Source organism: Schistocerca piceifrons, chromosome 10 (assembly GCF_021461385.2).
Source record: "Schistocerca piceifrons isolate TAMUIC-IGC-003096 chromosome 10, iqSchPice1.1, whole genome shotgun sequence".
In the NCBI taxonomy this organism is placed as follows: domain Eukaryota; kingdom Metazoa; phylum Arthropoda; class Insecta; order Orthoptera; family Acrididae; genus Schistocerca; species Schistocerca piceifrons.
Genome location: NC_060147.1, coordinates 103,685,381 through 103,711,412, shown reverse-complemented (window position 1 = coordinate 103,711,412; position 26,032 = coordinate 103,685,381). Strand labels below are relative to the sequence as shown.

Here is a 26,032-nt window from a genome sequence, read left to right as displayed (position 1 = left end):
TCGTTGGTCACGTCGTTCTGTCTTATGAGCATTTATGGAGTTTGTGAAGTAGTTAAACAACAGTCCTACCTTTAAATGTCCCGGCCTGTGTGGCCGTGCGGCTCTAGGCGCTTCAGTCTGGAACCGCGTGACCGCTACGGTCGCAGGTTCGAATCCTGCCTCGGACATGGATGTGTGTGATGTCCTTAGGTTAGTTAGGTTTAAGTAGTTCTAAGTTCTAGGAGACTGATGACCACAGATGTTAAGTCCCATAATGCTCAGAGCCATTTGAACCATTTTTCTTTAAATGTGGAAAAGGTAAATGGTTGGTTCAAATGGCTCTGAGCACTATGAGACTTAACATCTGACGTCATCAGTCCCCTAGAACTTAGAACTACTTAAACCTAACTAATCTAAGGATATCACACGCATCCATGCCCGAGGCAGGATTCTAACCTGCGACCGTAGCGGTCACGCGGTTCGAGATTGAAGCGCCTAGAACCGCTCGCCCACACTTTCCGGCAAAAGGTAAATAACTTGCAGAAATGTTTGATACGGCACTGAATTCATTATGTGTCAAAATTTTATTTCCGCTTAACGCTGTTCGTTCCCGACGTTCCCACTGGATGGCAGCACGAATGAGTTATTCCAAAAGTCACCATGGCGTCGTATAATTGAGCAGAGTAGGGACAGTGTTTTTTATGGTTTCATGGCTCAAATCCACTACAACAGTTAAGACAATTGGGCACTGAATATCGCATGTCACTACCTCAAAGACGTATTGTTATTAACTGGTACAATAGTTTCACCGAAACTGGCTGTGTATTACATAGGACGCCGGCTAAGGTTGGGCTAGCAATGTTTTCTTTTTTGCAGAGTCGACTGTTATTGGCATGTCGTACCTGGACATTCTTGAACATTATCTAATGCCTCAGTTACAACAGGAATTGGGCACAGAATTTACTTTCCAGTAGGATGGCGCACGACCACCTTATCATCGTGAAATTGTCGCGTATCTCGTAGGAGAGTGCCGACTTGGACTGAATGTGGTGGAACGATATCCTGACCGCCATGATCACCTGATTTAATGCCAGCTGACTTCTGCGTATGGTGTTACATTCAAAAAAATGTTCAAATATGTGTGAATTTCTAAGGGACCAAACCTCTGAGGTCATTGGTCCCTAGACTTGTACACTACTTAAATTAACTTACGTTAAGAACAACACACACACCCATGCCCGAGTGAGGACTCGAACCTCCGGCGGGAGGGGCGCCGTAATCCGTTACATGACGTCTCAAACGTATAGAGTGTTTGTTCCTCTGCTTCTCGGAAGCAACGTATAATACAAGCAATTGTCACCATACATTAAGACTCTCTTCATAGAATTTGACAGGAAACTGAATACAGGTGGGACATTTGTTGTGTTAACAAAAGATAGCCGCAGCATTCAGTGCTGTATCAAACATTTCTGTAACTTTTTTACCCTTTTCACAATTAAATGTTACTCCTTGTATAAGTAATTTATGAACAACCTACAAACAAATATCACTTTTTTTTTAATGACACATGTACCTTCTTTCCAGCGAAATGAAAACTAGACGGACAGTTAGTGGAGTTGGTTTCACTGCTTTCAACTTTATACCTTCTGGAATATTAGCTGTTTAAATAACGGAAACGCTGTCACAGTTTCTGCGGTAATGCTGTAATGCGGGTTGCCTGCCCTGTCCTGAAGCCTGTTGTCGGGCAATCCTCGCTCTGCGCATTACGGCGGGAACTGTGGCGCCGTTGCTATCCTTTGGTGTCTGTATGTACATTTTTACTCTTGATCAGAGAGAGTTCACTCTTTGCGTGATTCACTGTTACAGCGAATAAACTCTCATACAGAATGTTGCATTAAAAATATTGAAGAGGGATCCATTTATGGAAAACATTAAGAAATGCTGTTTTAAAGGGTGTTACTGAATGGTATACAACAGTTTTTGCCATAAATCATAGATGGAATCAGAAAAAAAAACGCAAATTGTCACGTCAGTCTTCTCGGCCAACGCTATTTCGCCACACGGCACGTCGAACAAATCTTTGGCAGCGAAAAACATCGGATTTATGTTTCATTGCGTATTTTGTATCGGGTGGCTACGTGTTCCTCTCGATTTAAGTGGGACAAATGCGCTGAAAGAGATTTTCGTGGGGCTAAATAGCTGCCGAATCGTACCAAAATCTTGTTTTTGGTCATCAATATCAAAGTGACAAAAATGTTTTCGTAACTGGCTCGAGCGGGTGCATGGGTATAAAAGTTTAAAGGTGAATATTTTCAGAAACTATTAAAAGATTTCTACAGAGGAATGTTTTTCGTTGAATATTAACGTGGAAACGTAAAAGGCTAGCCTGGCGTAGACCGCAGTGCAATCTAAATATCGATCACAAAATAAATATATATGTAAATAGGAGTTCCACTGCATTCGTCCAATCAGCCTCCTGAAGGATGCACCACGTGTACTGCAGGCAACAAAAGAAGACCCTTTGATGATGATTTTTGGTTTGTGGGGCGCTCAACAACGCTGTTATGTGCGCCCGTACAAATTCCCAGTCTTTACAGGGGACAACACAGACACTCCCCGGGCGGAGAAAAATCTCCACCCCAACCGGGAATCGAACCCGGGACTCAGCTTTTGTTCGCTTTTGTTCGTCGCAACTGCTCGGGGCGGACGTCGTAAGACACCCTTTTAAGTCGTTGTTGATCGATCAACTCAGTTTTTTTATTACAGAGGGCAGCTGACCCAACACGCAACCGTGCCGGCGCCACTAGACCACTAGCTGCGAATAGGGGAAACCATTCACTCTGGTACAGGCCTCTTGGCGTCTGTAGCCTTGCGAACTTCATCATTTGGAAAACGAATTTCCATGGTTGAACAGTATTGTGCTAGCTGTTTGTCTGCTCATGTTGTAGACGCATTTCGTGGTGCCGAAGAAGCGAACAACGAAATTAATTGCCCGTTTCCGGGAATGCAGATCAGCAGGAGACAAGGAGAAGGATCAGGAGGCCGGCCATTTTGACGCCCGCTAAACTGGCTGCGATGTGATGTGATGCTGGGCGTTCCCCTCACTGCCCAGCACACTATGATGTTCTTCTTTACAAGGGAAATTTCCCATCACAACCTTCCGAGATTTAGCCCTGAGATTTAATGGTAAGATGACCCAGCGGATAGCCCGTCAATAACTGAACAGAGGTCAAGCATGAAAACAGGAAGAATGTGTACAGAACTGTAAAAAAAAAAAAAGCAAAATAGAAACAGTGAACGGTAGAAGAACAAGAAGTGCAATAAAGAGCAGCTTACAACATGAAGGGCGTCGAGTTGGGACAGTAAATTTTCGACATCTCTACCACGGCCAGTAACAATGGTGCTACCCCACAAGGGGTTATGGGCGTTAAAATCTCTCAAAAGTAGTAAAAGTTTAGGGAGTTGATCAATCAGTGCAGCCAATACGTTCAGGGGTACCGCACCATCTGGAGGGAGATATACATTGCAGCTCTTCCCTGCATCGTCCATATCCTGACAGCCACAGCTTGAAGGGGAGTTTGAAGGGGCACAGGTTCACTACGTACCGAGTTCAGGACATAAAAGCAAACTCCACCTGACACTCTATTATATTCGCTACGGTTTTTGTAATATCCCCTGTAGCCGCGAGATGAGGGGTGCGCATTGCCGGGAACCAGGTTTCCTGGAGGGCAATGCAGAAAGCAGTTGCCGTAGCTCAGCCAGGTGGTGGTAAAAACCGCCACAATTCCAGTGGAGGATGACGTGATCGTGAGACTGGGAATGAGTGAAATACTCAATGATGCAGTTTACGCCTCAGGGTCACCTGCTGCCACCGACTTATTTCCTGAACAGACTATATCCGTTGTGTCTGAGGGTCTGGCGAGATCTAGGTCCTCGGCTGATGCCAGAATCTTCACCTCATCCACAGATGCAGAGCTTGTGGGCAGCAGTGATGTGGGTGCCACTGCAATTCCCTTGATCTTGGGGGTCTTCTTCCTGTATTTCTCTCACTGATCCTTAGGTTACTCTGGCTGGGAGGGCTTCACTGATTCAGTCTCCGGGACTGAGGATGATCGTGAAGCCCTATGACCAGCGGCTTTTGGGTTCTTCAGTCACTGGCGGGTGTCATCTTTCCACTAGCAGAAACCTGGGAAGGTTCTCCTGCTGAGAAGTTGAGACTGGTGTGCCCAATGGTTGGGGGGACAGTGCTCCTGAGGTAGGTGGTGTGGGAGCAACAGGGAGGGAAGTTCACCCCCCCCCCCCCACCATCAAGGGGGCAGGTGTAGTCTTCCGGCTCTGAGAGCCGACTGGAGCTCATAGAACTAATGGGGCTACAACTATTCTCGTATTAAATGATTTTCCTTTCTCGCTGTAAAAGCCTGCAATCTGGTGAGCAAGGGGAATGATGCTCTCCACAGTTGAAGCAGATGAGAAGCGGCGCACGTGGAGAATTGGGATGGGATGGACGTCCACAGTCTCGACATTGCATGCTGGAAGTACAGGGGGAAGACATATGGCCGAACCTCGAGCACAAAGCCTGCCAGACAAAATGATCTCCTCATCGCTCTAAGTTGGCGTGCAGCTCGTCGTCAGACATTAAAAGAAGGTCCCTGTGGAATATAATACCGTCGACCATATTCAAGCTCTTATGAGGCGTGATGGTAACAGAAACATCCCACAGCTTGTCACAAGCGAGTAATGCCCATGACTGGGCAGAGGATGTCGTTTTTATCAAGACTGACCTGACCGCAAGCACTCCACGTCCCCAAACTTGTCCTCTAAATGCTAAACAAAAAAGAGGCTTCATCAGGACAAAGGAGATCCCATCAGCTTTAGTACATACAAGGAACTGGGGCGAATAAGGTTCACTGCCATCCATGGCGTAGCCAGGGAGGAGAACGATTTAGGATCATACTTCCTTGCATTGTACTGAGACTTGGAACACTTAGAGACTGCTGGCATCTGATCACCAGCAAGTGATGACATGGCACACTTCATTGCGTGTCATCCACCCTGATGCCATCCACTCTGACCAGGGGCTCTCCCCACAGGCGCCACCCAGCCACAGCTAAGGCTACCTGGCAGGATGGCCATTGCCAGAAGTCCTGATGCCCCGTGTGATGGGCATCTACTCCTTGGCATACCTGGGGGGTTAACGGCGCAGGCATCAGCAGAGCGATCCCTGTGTAGACAAAGGGCTACAACCAACAGGGTACATGGCAGCCCCACCACAACGGACTGGCTACCGTGCTGGATATGAGGTGCAAAGAATTCCACGGTCATCGTTGGCGCAGAGAACGACACTACGTAGTGGACGCAGGAAAACGCACCCAGGAAGGTGTCCTCGCTCAAGAGATGGAGGGTGAGCAGGACTGCAATTCCACGACGAGAAAGTGGGCTAAAGATCTCAATGCATGATAGCCACGATGCACCATTAAGGTGTCCTTCCCCAAATGGCTCGCTCTTCGGGAAAATTTTGAAAAATGGAGGTCAATCCCTGCAGGGGACCATTACATACAGGCCGAAAGGTGTGAGACTCTTAGTCGCCTCTTGCGACAGGCAGGAGTACCTCGGGCCTATTCTAACCCCCAGGCTCGATGATGGGGGGAAGGAGCAGGCATTGAAGTTGCATCAACCTTTTTAGTTACCCAATGGTCTGCAGTGACGCCCTGATCAGAGAGGTAAGTTTGGATTCCTCCCTTGGTCAGATCAACGAGCAGATTAACGCCACACGAAGAATTAAGCTTTCGTAGGGCCTCAGCACGACAGGATAGCCATGTAGGAGTTGCTGGGCTTGAAAATTACATTTGGTCTCCAAAAGCAAAGTTCCATTACGTAAACGAGAGCAGGATTTCACAGGGCCTGCAACTGCATCAACACCTTTCTGGATAATAAGCCGATTAACAGTAGCAAAGGACTGACCTCCTTCCATACATGATATGACGAGGAACAGAGGTGCAGCTGGGAGATTCTTTGAATCTATAGCTTAATTCCGATTACGTTTAGAAGACGTAGATTGAGATGGTGATGGCTCATTGCGAGAAAATCCCCCATGATTGCCAGCGCCTCTAATGGCGCGCTCTTTGCAACTGGGTTCACCCACCTTAGGTGACTGTTGACAACTCCCCAATACCTGATAGAGGGACCAATTGGCAATTTGGGAATGTAACAGCTCATCCCTGGGCCTGACCTATACCAGTGGGTACTTGCGAACCCTACCTGTTAATCCAGGACTGGGAATTACGCATTACCCAGTCCCCAGTCGCTTGTGAAGTGCGTGGACCGGCCTTCAGAAGTGAACAGGGAGGAAGAAGAAACAAAGAGAAATCTCAAACGCGGAAGCGGAGGAAGGGTAGGAGATGGAGAACGAAGAAATAATAAAAAAAAACATTGGGTGACTGTTGTGATGTTAGGTCACTAAAACTTCAGAACACTTACACAAAAACATCCCAGACATGTTCCCCAACGGAGGGGAAAAAGAACAGCTCGGAAAGCGAATAGGTGATACAATGTCTGGTGCCTTTTGGTAGCCAGGCACGAACTTACCAAAGAGTGGCGAGGCTCCAGGGGAGATATCTGATTTCTGAACTGTGTGTTCCGTATTACTAGCTGAAATTACAGACCTCAGTCTTTCTCCTCTCTCATTCCTAGTACCAAGCCCATAGTCTCCTGTTGCCCTTTCTTAAACTCCTTTCTCAACAACACATTCCAATCACCCATGACTATTAGATTTTCATCTCGCTTGAGGTACTGAATTACGCGTTCGATATCCTCATACACTTTTCCTGACTCTTCATCTTCGGCTTGCAACATCGGCTTGTCTAACTCAAATATCGCTATCGGTGTTGGTTTGATGTCGATGACGAGATCCGCCCTGTCATTGAACTGTTCACATTAACTCTCTCTCTCTGCCCTACCTTCCTATTCATAACGAATCCTACTACCGTTTTACCATTTTCTGCTGCTGTTGATATTACCCTGTACTCATCTAGCCAGGAACCTTTGTATTCTGTCCATTTCACTTCACTGCCCCCCGCCCCCCCTCCACCCCACTATTTCTAGACTGAGCCTTTGAATTTCCCTTTTCAGATTTAATAGCTTCGTTACGGCGTTAAGACTTTTGACATTCAATGCCCCGACTCGCAGAACATTATCTTGTCGTTGCTTAGTCAATCTTTTTTTCACGGTCATCCTTCCCTTGACAGTTCACTCCTGGAGATCCGAATGGGTGACTATTCTGGAATCCCTCACCAATGGAGAGATCATCATTACACTTTTCAAATGCAGGCGTCGTGTCCTGTGGATACACAATATGTGTGTTTAATGCGGTGGTTTCTATCGCCTTCTGCATCCTCATGCCGTTGATCATTGCTCATTCTTCCGCCTTTAGGGGCAGTTTCCGACCCAAAGGGCAAGAGAATGCCCTAAACCTCCGTCCGCTCCTCCGCCCTTTTTGACAAGGCCGTAGGCAGGATGAGGTTGACATCTTAAATGGCTCTGAGCACTATGGGACTTACAGCTGCGGTCATAAGTCCCCTAGAACTTAGAACTACTTAAACCTAACTAACCTAAGGACATCACACACATCCGTGCCCGAGGCAGGATTCGAACCTGCGACCGTAGCAGTCGCGCGGTTCCGGACTGCGCGCCTAGAACCGCACGGCTGCCACGGGCGGTGGTTGACAGCTTATGTCGGAAGTCGTCGGCCCCCGCTGTTGATGACGTTTATTCAAAATTTATGCGGTGGTGGCGAGGGGGGGGGGGAGGGGTTCAAATCCTGGACCAAGAGCGTTTTGATTACTTATCAAAAACGCTATCCCTAGACCAAGGCTATTTTTAAAATATACGACAGATTCCCCATATGTATTTTTCTTCATGTTGAATATTTTCGGTTCTGGCAAAATTTTTGTAAGGAAGAATAACGTACATACACTACTGGCCATTAAAATTGCTAGACCAAGAAGAAATGCAGATGATAAACGGGTATTCATTGGATAAATGTATTAGAACTGACATCTGATTACATTTCCACGCAGTTTGAGTGCACAGATCCTGAGAAATCAGTACCCAGAACAACAACCTCTGGCCGTAATAACGGCCCTGATACGCCTGGGCATTGAGTCAAACAGAGCTTGGATGGCGTGTACAGGTACAGCTGCCCATGCAGCTTCAACACGATACCACAGTTCATCATGAATAGTGACTGGCGCATTGTGACGAGCCAGTTGCTCGGCCATAATTGACCAGACGTTTTCAATTGGTGAGACATCTGGAGAATGTGCTGGCCAGGGCAGCAGTCGAACATTTTCTGTATCCAGAAAGGCCCGTACAGGACCTGCAACATGCGGAGGTGCATTATCCTGCTGAAATGTAGGGTTTCGCAGGGATCGAATGAAGGGTAGGGCCACGGGTCGTAACACATCTGAAATGTAACGTCCACTGTCCAAAGTGCCGTCAATGCGAACAAAAGGTGACCGAGACGTGTCACCACGTGACGGGTGATACGCCTGTATGGCGATGACGAATACACGCTTCCAATGTGCGTTCACCGCGATGTCGCCAAACACGGATGCGACCATCATGATGCTGTGAACAGAACCTGGATTCATCCGAAAAAATGACGTTTTGCCATTCGCACACCTAGGTTCGTCGTTGAGTACACCATTGCAGGCGCTCCCGTCTGTGATGCAGCGTCAAGTGTAGACGCAGCCATGGTCTCCGAGCTGATAGTCCATGCTGCTGCAAACGTCGTCGAACTGTTCGTGCAGATGGTTGCTGTCTTGCAAACGTCCCCATCTGTTGATTCAGCGATCGAGACGTGGCTGCACGATCCGTTACAGCCATGCGGATAAGATGCCTGTCATCTCGACTGCTAGTGATACGAGGCCGTTGGGATCCAGCACGGCGTTCCGTATTACCCTCCTGAACACACCGATTCCATATTCTGCTAACAGTCATTGGAGCTCGACCAACGCGGGCAGCAATGTCGCGATACGATAAACCGCAATTGCGATAAGCTACAATCCGACCTTTATCGAAGTCCGAAACGTGATGGTACGCATTTCTCCTCCTTACACGAGGCATCACAACAACGTTTAACCAGGCAACGCCAGTCAACTGCTGTTTGTGTATGTCAGCACGTTGTAGGTGTCGCCACTGGCGCCAACCTTGTGCGAATGCTCTGAAAAGCTAATCATTTGCATATCACAGCATCTTCATCCTGTCGGTTAAATTTCGCGTCTGTAGCACGCCATCTTCGTAGTGTAGCAATTTTAATGGCCAGTAGTGTAGTTCGAAAGCCAACAGACCGATCGCGTAACGTGTCTCGTTGTTTTTGAGCATTTCATTTCAATTAAAATATGTATATTTTATTTCGAAGTGCGAAATCGTGTCGATACCACTTTTTGATAGGGGAATTAAGCCAATACTTCTCATGGTCAACCCGCATATCGAACAACAGCAATTCTGCAAGGCCCACAACCTGATACCTACTGCAATACCCACAACGTGATACCTCCTGCACCCAGCAAGAGTATTGATTTTTCAGAAGTTAAATCAACCCCCAAACAGCTTATTTAGCTATTAAATGGTGAGATTTACATCTTGCCATAGCTTTTGTGGCGTGTTCTTTGAATGGCACACCTTTACTTACGCACTTTTTTTTTTATCATTGAGCAGTTTTAATTACCTCCACCAGATAGATTTGCTACTTACTGCCAGACAGAGGATGGATTACAATGCTCAGAAGCCGACGAGGAAGTTAAAATGTCTTGCATATCACGTTCGTAGCCTGCAGGAATCGGCGGCACCTGATACAGAGCAGCGTCTAGTGTACACTATGTGGATTCGGCCAGCTGTTGACATCCGTGGTATAGCAGAAATGGAACGGGTTTGCTTCAGTGATGCGGTGTGGTTTTTTCTTTCGTGGATACGTGTTTAGTCAAAACATGAGAATATGATCTGCTGAAAATCCGCGTGTGGTTCATGAGTAGACGTTGCGCTGTCACAAAATTGGAGTCTCTGTGGCGGGCTCTCTTTTCTTTGAAACTACAGAGGACAGTGGTTTTTATGTGGACATTACTTGTTTATTATTTATGTTTCTATTAATTTGCTGCCATTTACAAATGACCTGTCACCTTATTACTAAGATAGGTCTTACTTTCACAAAACGAAATTGTACATGTAAAAAATGTATTTCTATTAGGGCTTAATAATATTGCAACTTTAAATATTTATAGACTTAAGAGTAATTAAGAAACGGAACTCTTAAAATTTAAGATGGATAGATACAAGATAATAACCGTTTGTGTAATAAACAATGTTTTGTAAAATCGAAATATAAATCAGTAGTAAACTTTTGGGAAGAATCAAAACAGAAGACTGGAAAGATGACATCGTACCTACATAGTTAGTTTCACTTCCCGAAGCAGCAGCACGTTGGAACTTGCCATATATCTAATAAAACAATTCATTTCGTAAGCGAAATTCTTTGGCGTTGGGATCATCGGCACAGTCTTGTCGCCCAACGTTCTCACAATTTAACATCTCCAGCCTCTGGGCCTACCTTCAAGGAAGGCAAAAACACTCTCAGGTGTTAGCAGAAGGCAAATGATTAAGTTTAAAATAAGGTGACCATATTACTGGGAGTCGAAGCTCAGACCAATTTTATAACAGCTCACTGCAGTTGACAGTGCTCTGTAATTGTTTCACATTCTTAAAATTTACGACGAAATGAATAGCAACAGAAAACTCGCCTTCACATTTCTCGCAACGGACATTTTAGTCTGTTCACCTCTCTAGATTATGAATGGATGCCAGTTTTAAAAATAAGTAATAACGTATTAGATTTTGACTGATTACATGTTGTTTGTTGTTGTGGTCTTCAGTCCTGAGACTGGTTTGATGCAGCTCTCCATGCTACTCTATCCTGTGCAAGCTTCTTCATCTCCCAGTACCTACTGCAACCTACATCCTTCTGAATCTGCTTAGTGTATTCATCTCTTGGTCTCCCCCTACGATTTTTACCCTCCACGCTGCCCTCCAATACTAAATTGGTGATCCCTTGATGCCTCAGAACATGTCCTACCAACCGATCCCTTCTTCTGGTCAAGTTGTGCCACAAACTCCTCTTCTCCCCAATCCTATTCAGTACCTCCTCATTAGTTATGTGATCTACCCATCTAATCTTCAGCATTCTTCTGTAGCACCACATTTCGAAAGCTTCTATTCTCTTCTTGTCCAAACTATTTATCGTCCATGTTTCACTTCCATACATGGCTACACTCCATACAAATACTTTCAGAAATGACTTCCTGACAAATCTATACTCGATGTTAACAAATTTCTCTTCTTCAGAAACGCTTTCCTTGCCATTGCCAGTCTACATTTTATATCCTCTCTACTTCGACCATCATCAGTTATTTTGCTCCCCAAATAGCAAAACTCCTTTACTACTTTAAGTGTCTCATTTCCTAATCTAATACCCTCAACATCACTCGACTTAATTCGACTACATTCCATTATCCTCGTTTTGCTTTTGTTGATGTTGATCTTATATCCTCCCTTCAAGACACCATCCATTCCGTTCTACTGCTCTTCTATGTCCTTTGCTGTCTCTGACAGAATTACAATGTCATCGGCGAACCTCAATGTTTTTATTTCTTCTCCATGGATTTTAATACCTACTCCGAATTTTTCTTTTGTTTCCTTTACTGCTTGCTCAATATACAGATTGAACAACATCGGGGAGAGGCTACAACCCTGTCTTACTCCCTTCCCAACCACTGCTTCCCTTTCATGTCCCTCGACTTTTATAGCTGCCATCTGGTTTCTGTACAAATTGTAAATAGCCTTTCGCTCCCTGTATTTTACCCCTGCCACCTTTAGAATTTGAAAGAGAGTATTCCAGTTAACATTGTCAAAAGCTTTCTCTAAGTCTACAAATGCTAGAAACGTAGGTTTGCCTTTCCTTAATCTTTCTTCTAAGATAAGTCGTAAGGTCAGTATTGCCTCACGTGTTCCAGTATTTCTACGGATTCCAAACTGATCTTCCCCGAGGTCGGCTTCTACTAGTTTTTCCATTCGTCTGTGAAGAATTCGCGTTAGTATTTTGCAGCCGTGGCTTATTAAACTGATAGTTCGGTAATTTTCACATGATTACATGTGATTTAATTAAAAACATTTATATCACATTGTTTATGACATGGTGCTTTAAATTCCGAATTGAAAATGCAGTACCGTTTGGTCATTGAGGAGTTGGTTACAGTCTACAGAAAGTGAACAGAGAACGCCAACTAGATACACACGGATGTATTAGGGTTACCTTTAAGTAAATCCAGCTCAGTAGTGCCACCTTCATCGCAATTATTATTGAAGATCTCGAACTTGAACGCTTAAGCAGCGTGGACGCATTTCTTAACACTGGACATCATTTTATTTTAGATTAGGAATACGATATTGAAATAGATAGTTTTACAATTCTAGAAAAATAAACAGTAGTATGTTGAAACGTCATATACCGACAATTTGATTTGATTTCAAAAAACCAGAACATTTAGTCGTCCCACCGGAACCCAGTGAGGACAAGGGGACTGGACTCCAAAATTCGGAACTGTCCAGGTCAAATTGGGACGTTTGGTCTCTTTGAATAAAGTTAGTTTTCGTGAACTGTACCACAAACTTCAATGCACTTTCGGAATTCTCTTTACAACACCACGGCTAGCTCTTTGGCGGTCATCGTGGTGGTCTTTTATGAGGACAGCACTGTTCGCAATTCGAACGATGACTTTGTCTTTTGTGTTCCCTTTTTCTTCGCAGACTTGGCCTTTTGACCACCTAGGCAATCAAAAATAAAAGGCGTTAGATCCGGGGACATCGGCGCCTAAGAAACATGACCTTTTCCGCAGGTCCAACTTGTCGGAACGTTAAGTTCACGTGATGTGTCATCTGATGACAACAACATGCAGTGGACCGTCATGATAGAAAAACACATCCGTCCTCGTAGCCAAAGAAACCTCTTCCAATAATGGTGGGGGCTCGTTTTCGATATAGTCTCAGTAACGGGCCCCTATACGGGGACGCTGTAACAAAACAATCCCAGTCAACTGATAGTCTGTCGTGCCACACCATACATTTAGAGAGCAGAGTTCTTCAAAATATGTCTCCACAAAGAGAAGGGGGTTTTCGTCGTAATACCGATGTGAGTTACGAGTGTCACTGAAACTAAACGGACACTGTTTGCTGATGATACAAGTATCATTATTAATCCAGTACGAGAAACTCCAATAGAAAATGATAGAAACAATGTCTCTGGAAAAGGTATTAATTGCTTTTCTGCGAATGGGTTTGCTCTGTACTTTGGAAAAACACAGTAAATACAATTTTCTGCTGCAAGGAGTACAGTTACTTCGAGAAATATAACACATCAATAGAAGTCAGTAGCCAGAGTAGAGCATAATATGTTTTTGGGTGTACATATAGGTGAGAATCTTAATGGGAAAATTCATGTTTTGGATCTCCTAAAGCGACTAGGTTCAGCAACTTTTGCAATCAGAACAATTGTCAATTTTAACGATATAGAAATTAGTAAGCTAAGATACTTTGCATACTTTCACTCTCTGATGTCATACGGAATGATATTTTGGAGTAACTCAACACTTTGGCAAAAGTATTCACTGCTCAAAGTAAAGTGATTAGAATAATGTGCGAGGCTCATAGTATCACATCCTGTGGGCATCCTACGGTATACTGATTATTTTTACTTTTGGATCTTCCAACTGCAAACTGAATGAAACACAATTTTCGTGTCATACGGGTTTCGCCTTTATTCTCTGCAAGGCATCTACGGTAATATGACCCGCAACTGAGGGAGAGAGGACTACAAAAGTTGTAGGCATCTGTTTGTAATGTTAGGAATTCTTACAACAACCTCACACTACATTTACTAATTAATAAAATTTGTTCTCAATAACATGGACCAGTTTAAAAACAAGAGTGACATTCATGATAATTATACCAGAAGAGAGACAGACTTACACTACTCTCCATTTAACCTATCTTTGGCACGGAAAGGGGTAAAATATGCTGCTGTAAAACTTTTCGATAAATTACCATACGAAGTAAAATGTCTGACAGACAGAAGTAATAGTTTCAAAAATAATTTGGAATCATATCTAGATGACTACTACTGCACCATACATTTTTTTATGGGACCAAACTGCTGAGGTCATCGGTCCCTAGTCTTACACACTACTTAATCTAACTTACGCTGAGAACAACACACACACCCATGCCCAAAGGAGGACTCGAACCTTAGGCGGGAGGGGCTCTCAAACCGCGCGGCCATTCCGCGCGGCTATACCATAGATGAATTCTTGAATCTGAATCAATAAATCAACAGGTACAACATATGCATTTTGTGCCATTTAAGAGAATGGGGTAGGTAATAAAAATTTAAGAAAATCCTTGATTCATGTGTGCATTTCTTATGCACTTGACACGTTCCACATCTTAATGGTTACCGTCAGATTGATCAATGGTACATATAACTAATTAACTAACTATACCGGCATGAATACAAGTGGCTCCGTCAGTAAAGAGTATTAATGGGCTTACTCGGTGGTTTGCAATAGCCAACGAGAAAATTCAGATCGTCTACGTTCATGTTTTTATCGAAGATATAAGAATACAGGCCATGCATACCTAATGTCTGCCATTTTCCCCTCATGTGAAGAATGGAGAAATTGTGCGTGTGACTGCTGTAGGACTGCATCACGGCAACTGAATAATGTCTTCTATCTCATTTACACTCTATTAATTTGAACGTTCGGATTAAATATTGGCGAGTGGGTCCTGCACCAGTATCATGCAGCTTTGCGAAAACACAAGTAAACGCTCACGAATCTGGTACTCCCTCGGTTAGGAAGTCGTCTACTGTATTCTGTACAAGTAGCAACAGCGTTTTTATGTAAGAAATAAATTAGAAAACCTCATACAAATACCTAATCGGGATAGTAAGCATTTATGAACACCTGCGGAATGTTTAAACGATATAGCAGAATTGACGAACACTTCACACTCATAGTCACAGTCGGAAAATTCAGTGCTGTAAACTCAAGCACAACTTCAGAAGGTGAACTTCAGAACAAAAGTGACAGTCGTTAAATAAACGCGTAGCAACTGGTTTACCGATACACGAAAGAAAACTTACACCCGTAACAGACTGTTTCTTTGCAACGAATGAAGACTGAGTGCATTTACGTTCATAGCTTCATACGGATTAATTTATACTTACCCCTCGAAAATACAGGTTGTTTCAAAATGAATATACGGGTTTTAAGGTTTTGTAGCATTTATTACGTTCAACTTACAATTATAAACAATACGTCACATAAAAGAGCAACTCTTACACTTTCTCCTACAAGTCTTCAGTTTGAGCACCATTCGTCACACATCGAGTCGATAGGCGAATACTTCCAGACCTTGCTCATGGATTAATTTTGCAAAAACGTTATTTTCTTAAGTCAGGTAGATCAAGTGGTAGCGAAAGCACATACCACGTTCGGTTATGAACCCCCACAGATAAAAATCTCATGGCGTCAGATCCTCCGTGAACTTGGAGGTCATGTAACTCAAGCTCTGTCAACTTCAGGCCAGTCCAGCGATCGGGTACAACGTCGGTTAATCAATCGCGTACTAGTTATGCCAGTGAACCGGATCACCAAATTGCTGCCAAATTAAGTTATGTTGTTCAGCTTCTTCCAATTGAGGAGAAATGCATAGTTGTAGTGCATGAAGATAAGAAACACTAGTACAGCTGCTTCACCGAAAAAGAAAGATCCATAAACCTTCAGCCGGGATATGGCACAAAAAACACTGATTTTGGGTGAGTCTCGTTGCAGCTGTACCATCTCGTGGGGATTTGTATCCCCAGATGCGCATTATTATACGTATTCACATTTCCGCGTAGGTGAAACGTCGATTCATCACTGAAGACGACACGACCCAGAAAATCTTCATCTTCAAGCAGCAACAAATCTTCTGCAAAGTTGACACGTAAACCGTATTCTGTAGACTTTAGAGCTTGTAACAACTGCAAACGATAAGACCATAGTTGTAAATGTCTCCTTAAAGGCCTCCACACAGACGTCGTGGCTACCCTGCCGAACTGATTTCTTGAGGCTATGCGTGAAAGATACTCGTTCAACACGTTCTTCATTCACTCTTTGTCGCTCAACACACTTTCCTTTGCACACTGGTATATAGAAACAAATCTGTCCGCATCTCGTGGTCGTGCGGTAGCGTTCTCGCTTCCCACGCCCGGGTTCCCGGGTTCGATTCCCGGCGGGGTCAGGGATTTTCTCTGCCTCGTGATGACTGGGTGTTGTGTGCTGTCCTTAGGTTAGTTAGGTTTAAGTAGTTCTAAGTCCTAGGGGACTGATGACCTCAGATGTTAAGTCCCATAGTGCTCAGAGCCATTTGAACCATTTTTTATAGAAACAAATCGGTTTGAGTTACACTTTTATTTCATGAATGATTTATAACTGTAAGTTGAACGTAAAAAATGCTACAAACTGTTAAAGCCCGTATATTGATTTTGAAACGCCCAGTATTTACTATTTCCCCTCAAGTAGATATCACTCATCGACAAGAAAAGTGAGCAAAGTCAAGAAAGGGCAATTTTTAGTTGTTGACCCAAAAAAACCGCGTCTGAAGTACGCCAACTTGCACGAAAAGCGTGGCGTCTCAACCTCTCAATTTGTCCACTTCAGGGCAGATATGTCACTTTTGCTGCAGGCTATCTCTCTGCGTCACTGCAGTGTCTCCTCAGCGATGGTGCTGGTGGGTGTCCACGACACGCGTCACTCGTGAAGGGCGGCGCCTTCTGAGTTGTGAAACGTTTCGTGTATAAGGTAAGTCGAATGTACGTGTTAATATAATTGATTATTACAATATCAGTATTTATGCAGTGTCTGTACCTCAAATTACAATGTCCTTCATACGCGCTCGCATGTCTGAAGGAACAGAGACAGTTTTCACGATTACAGATGTTGTAAATGTTACAAAATTTCGTGCACTGCAGTGCACAAAAAAAAAAAAAAAAAAAAAAAAAAAAAAAAAAAAAAAAAAAAAAAAAAAAAAAAAACAATTCTGCTTAAAAGGAAGTCCACATTAAATCCCTTTTCTCCGCGAAAGGCATTGTTGCATTATACAGGGTTTTCGGAAATTCTCGTTACAGTCTTCTAGGACTTGTAGAGGGGGTCTGAGTAGATAATATTTTGTATAGGAACCCATGCCCGGAAACGTACCGTTCTGTGCGGCGGTTTCAATTCAGATGCGTAACCCGTCCACTTCCGTTTGAGAAACTGAATTAGGCGTAATGCAGTACAGTTGTTAAGTGTTAACACTTAAACACCTCGTGTGTACATTACTACAGAATAAAAAAGAGCCGAATACACTGCACTTACAGAGCAGTACTGATGCATTACAACGGCGGGTCGACGTCGCGACCACCAACGTCGTTACAGACAGTGCACCTACGCAGCATGTTCTGGTCCAGGACAAGAAACGCTGAGACTTTTCTCTTTTCCCCAGCAGACGTGGACGCGTTACACACCTGAACTGACACCGTCGCAGAACGCAAAGTTTCCAAACATGAGTTAATACTCAAAATATTATGCGCTCACTCCGCTCTAAAAGTTCTAGAAGTTTATAAGGTTAATTTACGTCACCCTGCGTATCCGTCTTTATGCTTCTATGTTTTCGTAAGTTGTGTTACTTAAATTGCACCTAATTGACGTTTCTTATTAAATTTTATTAATCTTCGTGAATTACAATTTTGCGTTTCTCTTATACAACAATTTCAACTTATTTTAATTTTTCGTTTTAACGTAAGTACTAATGTTGGCTCATGGAGGTTCGAATGTCGTCTTATATAAGAGTAACTAAAAAAATAACCTATGTATTTTGTTGGATGGAACAGTGGCAGACGTATTACGCGAGGGCTCGCCACAAAAACAAGACAGTAATCAGAAAATCAAGAAAAGTGAGAGCTCAAAGAATTAATAATTTTAATGAATAATTATTTCCTGTTAGCTGCTTAAAGTTTATTGGTCTTTCGTGCTGTACGCTTATTTCGGCATTACTGCCATTTTGTAGTATAACTTGCAATCATTACATGTAGTCAATGTCAATTGAATGGTATTTTAGATGGATTATGTGCAGAGGTATACTTAAGTTGTTCATAACGTATGTAAAACTTCGTCTGTGTCTATTCGCTATTTTCTTGCTGTCATTTCATGAACGTACACGGAAAATACGTACTTTTTCGTGGTATCTAAGACGCCATCTAACTGACAACATCTCGGTGGCAAAAGATTCTAATCCAGGAAGCGATGCGTTCTCACAGCGGACAATTGCAAGAGTAAACCACACACTGCCAGCTACTCCACTTGCAACATCAAATGGAAAATTAACTCGACATCCACGAAAAAAATGGTCCATTAAGAATAACAGATTCTGCAGTGCCATTTGTTCCAAGTTTATTTTCCAAACTAATTATGTGTTTGTAAACTGGCATGCGGTGGCGGCGATGACGATAGACACGTCGACGAGGCATAGTGCTTCAATGCTGTTGCTATATACCCGCTCTTGTAGGAAAGTGTCTAATGGTGATAAAATAAATGTATGGCTGAAAGGACTTTGTGTACTTGCTGAAAATGTAACTGGTGATATTACTTCGCAGGTTGTACTAGAAAATGGGCATAATGCCGACATAAGCACGAAATAAAAATGACACTTTAAGCAGCTAACAGGAAACAACTATTTATTAAAATGTCATACTGTGACCTCCATTACGCTGCAGGCCGTACAATTCGGAAATTAATAATTAATAGTTACCTGCAAAAAGCTCATATTCGACGAGAACAGAACTACATGTGCATATTACAATGTATAGATTACAGCGGTACTTACTGGCAAAGTTACGCACTTGAAATTTCTAGAACACCTGTACTACTCATCACGCTGCAGGCCGTGCAATTCGGAAATTACTGACAATTTATTTATTTATTTATTTATTGTTCCGTGGGACCAAATTAAAGAGAAGTCTGCATGGTCATGGAACGAGTCAATACATGAAATTATAACACGATAGTAGAAACAGATAAAATGAAGTATAAGTAACATATTCAGGCGACAATTCGTAAGTTTAAATAAAGAAAATCAACAATGTAACACTGGAATTTGCTTAATTTTTCAGCTCTTCCATGAGCTCCTCGACGAATAGAAGGAGTGAGCCATGAAGAAACTCTTCAGTTTAAACTTAAAAGTATTTGAGCTACTGCTAAGATTTTTGAGTTCTTGTGGTAGCTTATGGAAAACGGATGCAGCAGAATACTGCACTCCTTTCTGCACAAGATTCAAGGAAATGCGTCCCATATGCAGATTTGATTTCTGCCTAGTATTAACTGAGTGAAAGCTGCTAACTCTTGGGAATAAGCTAATATTGCTAACGACAAACGACGTTAAAGAAAATATATACTGTGAGGGCAATGTCAGAATAATAATTACTTGAAAACAGCTCACATTCGACGAGAACAGAACTGCGTGTCCATATTACTGATGTATAGATTTCAGCGGTACTTACTGGCAAAGTTACGTACTTTAAATTTCCAGAACACCTATACTATTCCAGTATAAGTTTTAAGGACTTATTGATGTCGATTTATTTCAAGTCGTGGCAGTGTTCTCAACGGGGTGCGATATATTTGCTTCCTTTTTACTGGCGGCGACTTTTCAGTCGCTTTGTTGTACGCGAGTGTGTTGCGGGTTGCGTGTTTGCCGGTGGCAGGTGCAGTAGTTAGTCAGGGTGCGTGTGCGCGCTGCCCTACCTGCTATGTTGCTCCGGCGGCGCCGCTGCTGCTGCTGCCGCTGTGTGGTGTTGACGCCTCGGAGGTTGGGCGGCGACTGAGCGCCGAGCGCTGCCCCAGCGGACTCCACGGTCGGCCGCTACTGTCCGGCCGCCGAGCAGGCAAACGCAACACACGCTCCGACGTACCCTCGCCGCCGGCACACCGCTGCCCACCCACCCACTCACCAACCCACACGTACACTTTGCTTTCCTTGAGACACTGTAGGGTTCTAACAGAACTCATTATCACTAAACGCTCGTTGTCTAATGAACAACACGGCACAATATTCCAGTATAGGGGGGACAGTTCTTTAACGATCCATCGGTTAAATCGGTCAAATGGGAAAACTACAGTTGTTAGTGGTGGGTGTTGTGTTGGCAGAAGAACCAACACCGTGTTACTAGTGGAGGCCGAAATGCACGCGTTTTAGCTCACGCAGGCTGGCGTGAGGAGGGAAGAACTATACTGACGTGAGGTCTGGAACACGACAAGGAATTATAATTCAGAAAGCGGGCGTAAGTAGTTTGATGTTGTTGATGTTGTTGTTGTGGTCTTCAGTCCTGAGACTGGTTTGATGCAGCTATCCATGCTACTCTATCCTGTGCAAGCTTCTTCATCTCCCAGTACCTACTGAAACCTACATCCTTCTGAATCTGCTTAGTGTATTCATCTCTTGGTCTCCTTCTACGATTTTTACCCTCCACGCTGCCCTCCAATACTAAATTGTTCATCCCTTGATGCCTCAGAACATGACCTACCAACCGATCCCTTCTTCTAGTCAAGTTGTGCCAGAAAGTTCTCTTCTCCCCAATCCTATTCAGTACCTCCTCATTAGTTATGTGATCTACCCGTCTAATCTTCAGCATTCTTCTGTAGCACCACATTTCGAAAGCTTCTATTCTCTTCTTGTCCAAACTATTTATCGTCCATGTTTCACTTCCATACATGGCTACACTCCATGCAAATACTTTCAGAAATGACTTCCTGACACTTAAATCTATACTCGATGTTAACAAATTTCTCTTCTTCAGAAACGCTTTCCTTACCATTGCCAGTCTACATTTTCTATCTCCTCTACTTCGACCATCATTAGTTATTTTGCGCCCCAAATAGCAAAACTCCTTTACTACTTTAAGTATCTCATTTCCTAATCTAATTCCCTCATGATCATCCGACTTAATTCGACTACATTCCATTATCCTCGTTTTGCTTTTGTTGATGTTCATCTTATATCCTCCCTTCAAGACACTATCCATTCGGTTCAACTGCTCTCCCAAGTCTTTTGCTGTCTCTGACATTACAATGTCATCGGTGAACCTCAAAGTTTTTATTTCTTCTCCATGGATTTTAATACCTACTCTGAGCTTTTCTTTTGTTTACTTTACTGCTTGCTCAATATACAGATTGAACAACATCGGGGAGAGGTAACAACCCTGTCTCACTCCCTTCCCAACCACTGTTTCCCTTTGATGTCCCTCAACTCTTATAACTGCCATCTGGTTTCTGTACAAATTGTAAATAGATTTCGCTCCCTGTATTTTACCCTGCCACCTTCAGAATTTGAAAGAGAGTATTCCAGTCAACATTGTCAAAAGCTTTCTCTAAGTCTACAAATGCTAGAAACGTAGGTTTGCCTTTCCTTAATCTAGCTTCTAAGATAAGTCGTAGGGTCAGTATTGCCTCACGTGTTCCAATATTTCTACGGAATCCAAACTGATATTCCCCGAGGTCGGCTTCTACTAGTTTTTCCATTCGTCTGTAAGGAATTCGTGTTAGTATTTTGCAGCCGTGACTTTAATCCATTAATGATGAACGTCGCTCTTGACGGTACATGAGTCACAATATCATCTGTTCAGGTATAGTAATTACAGTAACTGAATATGGCGCCTTGCTATGTCGTAGCAAATGACGTAGCTGAAGGCTATGCTAAACTGTCGTCATCCGATTTGGCACGTCTATATTTATGAAACTAATAAACATATACAGATATACAGGATGTTTGAAAATTCGTCTAAATTAATTCATAGTAGCTACAGAGGTGATTGTAGTGTCAATTAGTAGGGAAATACATCAAGTTTTGTTCTGCTCAGTTCGCTAGGGCGGAATCGCACCGTAAGGAGCCGTAGCTGCAGTTGCGTTAAAGACGGCTGCACTTACTGGACCCGAGCGTGCTAGCTGTTGGGGATTGGGTTGATTTAAATAATTACCAAAAATCCGACTCGATTGCACAAATTACCTGGTGTTTACCTAGCTTTCAGTCCGGCCCCGGTAGCTGAGTGGTCAGCGTGACAGAATGTCATTCCTAAGGTCCCGGGTTCGATTCCCAGCTGGGTCGGAGATTTTCTCCGCTCAGGAACTGGATGTTGTGTTGTCCTAATCATCATCATTTCATCCCCATCGACGCGCAGGTCAACTCGAAAGACCTGCACCAGGCGAACTGTCTACCCGACGGGAGGCCCTAGCCCCACGACATTTCATTTCATTTCACCTAGGTTTCAGCGTAGATAACCACGCCTTATTAAGAACAAGTTTTATATTTGTTCTGAAGAAGGCGTGGTTATCCACGCTGAAACCTAGATAAACACCAGGTAGTTTGTGCAATCGAGGCGGATTTTTCACAATTATTTCGATATTTACGATTGCTGACGCACTGCAATGCTGAAAGTTCTTGGTTTGATTTGGTGGATGAGATCAAACAGTGAGGTCACCGGTCTCATTGGTTTAGGGAAGGACGGGAAAGGAAGTCGGCCGTGCCCTTTCAAAGGAACCTTACCATCATTTGCCTGACACAATTTAGGGAAATCGCGGTGCAGCCCGCTGTGGCCGAGCGGCTCTAGGCACTTCGAAACCACGCGGCTGCTACGGTCGCCGCAGGTTCGTATCCTCCCTTGGGCATGGATGTGTGTAATGTCCTTAGGTTAGTTAGGTTTACTCAGTTTTAAGTCCAGAGGACTGATGACCTCTGCTGTTAAGTCCCATAGTGCTTAGAGTCATTTGAACCATTTTGAAATCGCGGAAAACTTAAATCAGGATGGCCGGACGCAGGATTGAACCCTCGTCCTAACGAATGCGAGTCCAGTGTGCTAACCACTGCGCCACCTCGCTCGGTGTGCTAGCTGTGTTTTTTGGTTTGAAGACTCGAAGTAGGCGACAACAGTTCAGCGTAATTTCCGTACCAAGAACGCTAAAGATCCCCCTAGTAGGCTTACAATTTATGAAATGCATAAATTTTTGGTAGAGACAGACCGGTCGGTAAGACATGGGAAATCATCAGGTCGTCCGGGCCCATCTGACGACGTCGTTGAGCGAGTGAGACAACGGTTTGTCAACAGCCCTACGAAACCGACCGGACATGCATCTCGCGAACGGCAAATCCCGCATACGACTGTTTGGCGTGTGTTGAGAAACCGTTTGCATTTGAAACCGTACAGATTGACGATCGTACAAGCAATAAAATACACTGACAAGATTGCTTGCAAGAAATTCTGTGCGGGTGTGTTACATCGATTACCCGAGGATGAACATTTCTTGGACAAAATCATTTTTTCTGACGTCGACTTTTCGCTTAAGTTGTAACCTCCCCCCTCACTTATCGACCTTAATGACAGTGAAAAATTAAACCGCGTGTACCTAATGGAAATTTGGGAAAAGCAATCGTCACCGAAGTTAATCTATCGGTAAAGAGGGAGGAAAGGGTTACATCTAAATGAAAGGAAAAATGCAAATGAAACTGGTGGAAATTAATTTTGAAAAGGGGTAAAGTTAATAAAGAAAGTAAATGTGCGGCCGTTACGTTAACAATTAACTAGCGGTAATTAGATATTTGAGATTTGGGGGAAATCACGGTCGCCAGTCCTAAGGACAATTACTATAGTAACTGAAAAAGAAAGGTTATTACACATATAATTAACACTAGAAGCGTGGCAACTGAAGGTTGACACGTGTAGTGTGAAATCTGAAAGTTTGTCAGAAGTAATAAATTTCGCTACACTCTGACTTAATTTAGCAAAAGAATTAATAAAAACGGAAAATCGAAAGTTAATTTAGTGACTGAAGTTAATAGTGAGCTTTCTTTCTGAAGCACATCGAAATCCAGTAAAATACGGTTAGTCTTGGACTACCTCAACAATCATTTCAAAAGCAACTTGACTCTACGCAATTTAGAAACAAGAGATTTAACTTTGAACTTGAATTAAATGATTCTGAACTATTAACAATAGTAAAATTTAGTACGTACCAAGCTGAGCTGCAGTCACAGGTAAGCTAAAATATGCTAACAAAACTCGCACTCTAAATTTGTGCTCGTGTAACCTAAATATTGTAGCCAGCTACTGAACTTTGAAATTAAAGCAGTGAAATCTAATTATATTATTTTAATGCTGGCGTTTGAATTTCAACGACACTCGGGTTCATTTCGGAAAAGGAAGGGACCCTGCTTGGCAATGCAATTGGGACAATGAGCAACAAAGGTTCATGCTAAGTTGCTGTAATTTTGCGAGGCAAATGGAACAATTTGAAAAGCTGAGGTCTGCCATACAGTTCTGAAACTTTACGTGCTTTTAGTCTTCCTTGTTGGTTGATTGAAGGTTTGAAGCCGTCGATCGAGGAGGTGGCGACAGTCACTCATTGTCGGCCGTCGCTGTTGCAGAAGCTGGATGTTGGCGCGCCTTCTTCTCGACACGGTCACCAGGCGAAACGGGCTCTTGATGTGCGCCAGCTAATGCTTCCCGTCCGCGACACCATGTCAGAAACTATCATCGCGAGTCGAGCGCAATTACATGCTGCCAAACCCCGAAAGCGCGGCAACTCGCGGGAGCGTCACACAACACACCTCCTCCACTCGCTACTCCAGCCAGACTCCTACTGCCCTGCCCGCGCTCCACGCGGCAGAGTTAACACTACCAAAGATCCTACACACTTTGAGTCTTCACACGACCTATCGATGTAATCGTTCGATAGCAGTTTTCCCTAGGCAAGACCCAGCGTAAAATTACAAATGATATTTACGAAACAAACCAATTATACATCGACATAAATGCATAAATATATATATATACAAACAGTAAAACAATTACAATATATAAAGAGACAGAAATGTCATATCTTGAGGTAACAAAACAAGGAAAAAAATAATAGTACAAAAGATGGAAATAGGAGTATATGCATTTCCGGCGTTACAAAGTGGCAAGGTTAACACACACAACTGTAGGATTTGGGGCAGTGAAAATCCACATCAAACTTTGCAATGTCTTCGTGATAGCCCTAAACTGAACTTTTTTTGTACATTGAGCAAGAACAAAGTGTAAGGCGCCTTTTTTTCCGTGACAGAACTGTCAACGGGATAATGTACCAGGATATGTTACAACAATTTTTGACACCACAGATCGATGACGACGACCAAGAACGCAATGTTTACTTTATGCACCACCACACTACCTGGCTGACAACCGCGATTTTCACAGTGACCGCTTTCCAGGTAAATGGATTGGCCGTGATGCGCCAATTGTATAGCCTCCACGACCCCACACCAGACAACACTAAATTTTTTGTTATGGGGATTCATCAAGCATATCGTACCTCCTGTGCCGGCATCTCTGTCTGAACTTAGAGCAAGAATTTACGCCGCCACTGATCAAGTTTCACCTGCAATGCTGCAGCGAGTTTGGGAAGAAATTGACTTCCGATGGGATGTGTGCAGGATAACCAGCGGGAGCCACATACAACATCTTTAGTGTAAGGTATGAGAACTTTGTGTGTTTCCCTACAAAATAACACTAAACCCAGCTCTATACTTTCTTTCAGTGAGTGTATACAAATTTTTAAAGTTGTAAAGTCCTTTTTGAAGCACCCTGTACAATGAATTTTGTTTTTTTATGAATGGGGGACTCAGTTTTTTTCATACGTTTTCATAGGTGTTCAGTATGCCCCCTTTGAGATGCACGGCATATGCCAGTGCGGTATTCAGATTGTTCCCACACCGCAGCGAGCATGTCTTGAGTTACACCTTCCACAGCTGTTGTTATGCGATGTGTCAATTTATTCATTGTTGTTAGTAACAGAGACACATAAACAGCGTCTTTCATAAACTCCCGGGAGAAATAACC

At 43.4% G+C, this 26,032-nt stretch overlaps 1 protein-coding gene across 1 annotated transcript in view; it reads right to left on the bottom strand.

Moving 5' to 3' along the window:
* LOC124718873 (sclerostin domain-containing protein 1-like) overlaps window positions 1-20,011 on the bottom strand; it is a 464,695-nt gene extending 444,684 nt beyond the window's left edge. The window contains exon 1 of the mRNA XM_047244510.1: window positions 19,908-20,011. The gene's annotated coding sequence lies outside the window, so the exon portion shown is untranslated. The remainder of the gene's footprint in view (window positions 1-19,907) is intronic.
* Between the last annotated feature and the right edge of the window lie 6,021 nt (window positions 20,012-26,032).